At 34.7% G+C, this 6,389-nt stretch overlaps 1 long non-coding RNA gene across 1 annotated transcript; it reads right to left on the minus strand.

The window, feature by feature from the left end:
* Positions 1–388: 388 nt before the first annotated feature.
* Positions 389–3,003, minus strand: LOC137393710 (uncharacterized). The gene is made up of 3 exons (XR_010978318.1): positions 2,969–3,003; positions 2,362–2,520; positions 389–1,561 (listed from the first exon to the last, which is right to left on the minus strand). It is a non-coding gene; the product is annotated as an uncharacterized lncRNA (long non-coding RNA).
* Between the last annotated feature and the right edge of the window lie 3,386 nt (positions 3,004–6,389).

The following is a 6,389-nucleotide window of genomic DNA, read 5'->3' on the forward strand; positions in this document are numbered from 1 at the left end:
GAACTAGATTTTACGTAAACTGAGATACAAAAACGTGTTCTATTGGCTCAGCCAGAGCCGTATATGTAGCTTTACGCAGCCCGCAACCATCGTAAGCATTGAACTTAAAACCCCTGGAATGGCAATCACGTGACTTTTACATTGATAATAATACGTAAACGTATGCGCCATATTGGAGAGCTAATCGAATGCTAGTTCCGTTTGTAAACAAACGGTGAAAAATGACAGAAATGTACATATTGAATAGTTATTTTCCAGCTGGGTGTTACTGAAAGCTACTCCTACACAACGTTTAGAGTGCCCTGACAGAAGAAAACCTATTTATAACATATGGAGTAGGATATATCAAGTGATAAGTAGATGTATAATAGATTTTGCGTGGACCATGTTACTCATACAAACTGTTGTATTACAAATGCATAAACCCAGCAAATGATATATTCAGGCAAATAACAACTGTTCCATTATATTAAAATTTATATTACATATGCATAAATGCATATGGAAAAACTTGGCACATGAAGTATTTCGATAAAAACAACACAGAGGTATGCTGCCAAAACAGAAACTGTTTTCAAGATTTAAGTGATAATAGCTTATGAATGCATGATATGTATAATACAGTATCTGTAAAAGATGAAATGAACTACTGCAACAACTAAACGGAAATTAAAAACCGTTGTAATAGAGAATAATCAAAATAATGCAAACAAGGAAATGCAGGAATTAGTGTAATCAGATGATTAAACTTATACATACACGTTACAGAAACTGTGTAAAAGGAGATTTGTATAAAAGTGGATATTGAGCCAAGGTGCATCAGTTTCTTAGAACTAAATTAGATTAGGAATAACAGCACAACAACAGCTGCAGATGAATATTACAGTGATTATATTGTTACTGGCCTTTAAAAAGTACTACTTTAGTATTGTATGCCACAAAGATGCACCTTGCAGTTTGAGTGTAGGATTTTAGCATAATGATGCTGTCGGAGATCATAAAACGACTCAATAAGGTTTTTGACAATGACGCAGTGGTTGGATATGCCATCTGCCATATCCGTAAGGTGTTTCCCAAAGCATAACACATCACTAGACCTTACACTATTGATAAAATACACCACACAATGGAGTGGATCTGGCTTTGTATGAATACGAAAGTATTGATCTGCAACTAGCAGGATCCTGATGACATCGTCTGATGGAAGCACCAGTCCTCCATTGTTTTGTAGCTTGAGTAGAGTATAGAGATGTCGGTACTGGATATTTGACTTAGTCCGTAACCAGCGACTGACGGCCAATGTCACGACAGCACTTTAGTTAGCTTTTGCACAATGTAGCCAGCTATATAGACTATACTGTTACCTATAACAGAAATTTGACATCTGAAATCATTGAGTTCCACAAACTGATCAACTTCTGGAGTAGCCTGTATGATGAGAATCTCGTTTTGAGCAGTAACATTACCTGTCTTACTAGCATCTGATTCTGCACCACATTTGATGATAAGTTTGTGAAGGTAGCCTTAAACTGAGTAACAGTAGGATTATTATTCCAACCCCCTAAACAAAAGCATCAATTATAACAATTACATAAAATCAACAAAAATGAATGTCTTATTCACATAAACATAGTACCCTTAATAAACAACAATACAACTAATAAAATAAATGAAAATAAAACAGCTCAAAATGCTACCATATCGCTATGTAAAATGAAAATGTAGCAATTTTCACTGGAAGTCATTCACACCCATCTTAGGCATAAAGCTTAATGGTTGACTTGCAACTAAAATTCACATTACCGTTATTTGATATGAAAAGATTCACCATGTCTTACCCTGTTGTGTTGTAGGCAGGGTTGTTAAAAATCGATGATTTTTTTTAAATCAAAAAGATCGATTTCTATTGTTTTATTTGATTTTTTATTTAAATCGATTTTTTTGATTTTTTTTGTTCCAAAAAGATGTTTTGTGTTCTAAATTGAAAGTTATTGCTATCAATTTGGAATTTATGATTTGCAGGAGTATTATGTAGTTTTATTGCAACAACTAGGAAATGAAAAAACGTTTACACAGTTAACATTTGATAAAAAGGACAGCATAATTTATGCGTTGGACATTAAATCCCAGAAACGAAGATGAAGAATCACAGAGAACAGATCACACAACTGCTAAGCTGCAGACATATTCATAGGCAATTGCTGTGGCAGCTGTCACTGTTTTGGGTGCTGTTTGAGGTTTCTAAATTTCTTTCAAATATGTATGGCTACTTTAAGTTGAGCAACCTTGCAGCACTGTGCTTGACAATATGGTTTTAAATTCAATCATTGAAAAGTATCATTCAACATTGAAAAATATTACCTTTAAATGGCTTCAGTCGAACGTTTTAACCTGCTGTCAAAACATAGATCATTGAAATGTTCGTTGCAGATAAGTGCTCAAGGATCAGGCTTATTCACTCTTCTGCGGTTGCGATACCATTGTAAATAACGAGAGTTCTCAGTTGCTTTGTTTGGAAATCTAAAAATTAAAATGAAACTGTAGTTAGTTAGCAACAGTAGTAATTACAATAGTATTATTACTCTTATCTCCTTACTGCTAGCTAGATCTAGGTACAACAATAAATAATATTATAAGCACGACAAACACTTCCTTCAAATATAAATATTTAGAAATAACCTAATGGGTTGTAGTTCCAAAATATTAATATAAAAAAAATCAAAATTTAAATAATAAAAAACCTTCATTCTGAAGGAAGAGCATTTCACTCACTAGCTTATAAATTTATCTAGTCACCGACAAAATACAGTCAAACTCGTACAATCAGTAGTGACACTGATCGACTCTCACTCACCCGGTGACTAGTGTAGTAGAACTAACTAGTAGCAGTACTAACTAGTAGTAGCACAACTATTAGTAGTCGTAGACTTGAGCAATAGTAATAGAACTAGTAGTAGAAGTGACTCACTTGTGAAATGTCATGCCTTTTCCTTTAAAAGTCCATTATGCGGTTTTTGCAGTTCATGGAATAACAATAGCACTGTGCACCTACACCCTTATCTCTCGTACATAAATTATTAGTAGCAATCTCAGTAGTCTGTTCCTTTGATTGAGCGGTGTATTCGTGACCTTCCATAGCTGTTAAATCTGAAATTAGATTTCTTTCTCACATTGAACGCAATGAAATTAACTTGAACATTAACTGATAATGGCGTCGACCGGATTTCCGTACTCGCGAGTGACCTCTTGCCATTCCAGGGGTTTTAAGTTCAATGATCGTAAGGGTATATGACCAGGGTTGTATAGGGAAAGTTATGCCACCAACAGCGCCTATACAAACGCATCGAAAGTTCCAAACAAACATTGGCCACGCCTACTTTTATATATAATTACAATGGACTGCTCTTACCTGCTTTGTGGTTGTTAACTACTTTGGGTAACCTTAGATCAGTATTAAATATACCAAGAGAAAGCTTAGGTTTTCTTTTAACGCATACTGCAATTATAAATGTGACAACGCCCTATTTACTACTTTTCTGCTATTTCATAGTAAATAACTCCTATTATATGTGCTAGAATGTCTTAGCTAAAATGTCTTTACTCGCAATTTCAAAACTTTAGGCCCCCAAACAAACAATTTAATGGATTCACATTGATAATTATATTTATAATAACATAACTTGCCAAATTTTTGGTTCTTAAAAATTATAAACAGGCTGGTTTCTTGCAAATGAATGGACAACCGCAAATTTATTATGGACAATGATTTTAACTAAACGTGCAAGAAGTGTGAAGTACAACATAAAAATTGAACAACTTTTCATAATAAAAACTGAATACTAAATGGGCATAGCATATTACATAGGAAATCTTTCATAGTAATGTTGCAATAAAGATTATTAACTTTGAATAAGCAAGTCAAAGAAGCTAAGCTGTACTAGTACTATAGTAAGGTACACAAGCATGTATTTTGTGTGCAATGGCTGATCTATACATGGTTATAACATATATACATATTATAGTGGTCAACGACAATGAGCATAGTAAAAATACAGAATGACACTTAATGATGAATATTCTGAGCTAATGTTTGCATGACCATGCTTTTGCTATTTAGCGGAACTGACTGTGAGGTAGAGGTATTTTGTTACATAAAATATGAAGTCTAACATTTACAAACTTTCTCACTAGTTTCTGTAACATAGGATGACAAGTGGGCAGTTCACATGGCAGATCAATGTTCTCCATGCATTTAGAGACTATCAAAGTACGTACATGGTTATTCTTAAGAGTAGGTTCAAAGCTTCTCATGACTGACTCCCACTTTGTGAACAGAGCAAATGTGTCACCAGAAACTTCACACAAAGCACCCAGTTTTTTAATTGCAGAAAACCTGACCTATAGTGGGGAACACCAGATGTGTTAAATAGGCTGGTACAACCATAGAGTTATCTCCCCCTAAATGACAACAGTACCTTCAACAGCACGAGCATTTCCGGTGCCAACAAGGAGTGTTTAGGCCATGCCCCTTTTTTGTGCTAGTCAATCGTAGTGATTGACTAGATTAATAACATCAGCCATGAGAATGGTTAAACAATGGTCATGGATTTCCACAGTTAAGATAGTAATTATTGCTCATATTAAAGAAATGATGATTATAGTTTATTACTCTAATATATGCCTATTATTTAAAGCAAGTCCATACCTACATGACTTGCAAAGGCACTGAATAGATAGTGTGAAAGGTTGACTTGCAACAAAATTCACATTACCGTTATTTGATATGAAAAGATTCACCATGTCTTACCCTGTTGTGTTGTAGGTGCAAACTATGTGGGAAGGTGATTACAAGCTCTTAAAAGCTCAAAAATGAACAGAAAATCGCAGCCACACGAGACCGCCGTAGTTTAGATTCCCTTTCCAAAACGGCTCAAATGTGATGTAGTTGTGAGAGATGGTTTCTGTTTACACTTTCTTGCAAACTTATTTGTTGAAATATTTTTACAAATATACTTTACGCATTCGATAAAACTATGTTTATTGTTCTTACGCGGTTGTTTTATCGTCATTGTAATGCTGTCACTTTTAGCACTGGTATTTTATATCTTACCGTAAAAAATTGTTTAATTTTTAATCTTAGCTTGAAGGAGTACATATCATTGTCTGATAATCATGACGAGCCTGTTGGCCACTTGTCATAATCGAAAAGTGCTGCAGAAATTATTCACGAGGTATTGGGTCACATGATCAGATTACGACTTGCCGATTAGACCAAATCGAAACAAAACTGTAAAGTAGCGAGCATCTATATTCGATTTGGGGTTTTCGGTAAAACCCGAAGTGTTGGTCATAAACTAGTACTACGATAAGTTTTATATTGAGCTTTGTATTGGCCTTTCAATTCACGTGAGAACATACGTGACAAGACGATAACCAAATTCCGTGGTTACGTCATCGAAATATAGAGATTCCAATCTACGGCGGCTTTTCGTTTTTGAGCTTTTAAGAGCTTGTAATCACATTTCCACATATTTAGCACTTACAACACAACATAGTAAGACACGGTGAATCTTTTGATACCAAATAACTGTAATGTGAATTTTGTTGCAAGTCAACCTTTAAAAATGAGAATATATTTCTAAAGATGCTTATTATTGGATGATTCTATAAACTATCATAAATTAGCAAGGATTTATTTAACATTAATGAGTACTTACAAAGCATCGTGAAAAGTTGTTAGGCAAACATGACCGGTGCAGTCTCAGCGGAATGTCCCTTGTTGAACATCAGCTTTCCGGAGTGTTGAATCCAACTATATCTATTTGTTCACTTGTATTAGCAAGAAAATAAACCTTGCAGCTGCACCATTTAGAAAATTATTTTTGAGTTTGCAAAAACAAATGCTTTGTGTTTGACCTTAACAATAAAATGGTTACAGAAATTAATTCGAATTAGAATGAAAATGAACGACAATTCTCCTTTTTAAACTTAAAGGTTGACTTGCAACGTTATTATTATTATTGTTATTATTGCAACGTTACTTCCAAAGTTATTTGGAATCAAAAGATTCACCATGTCTTAAGGTCCGGCCACACGTAACGAATTATTCGTTTATTCTGACCGAATCCACGAATTTCACAGAATTCACAGATTTATTCTGCCGAATATCATAGATTCGTCTGAGCTGTGCATGCACACCGAATTCGTTAACGAAACGTTTTTAATTGGCTAACCAATTGTTTTTAGCGAGCACGGTTCTAGTAGCTTTGACAAGTGGTATAGTCCAAGACACGTACGACGACCCACAATAAAAGTATCACCGCGATATGACTTGATACATACGATGCAACGGCCTATGTGCGCTATTGTTGGTTCTTTCTCGTTGGTTC

This window comes from Watersipora subatra, chromosome 4, assembly GCF_963576615.1.
Source record: "Watersipora subatra chromosome 4, tzWatSuba1.1, whole genome shotgun sequence".
NCBI lineage: Eukaryota > Metazoa > Bryozoa > Gymnolaemata > Cheilostomatida > Watersiporidae > Watersipora > Watersipora subatra.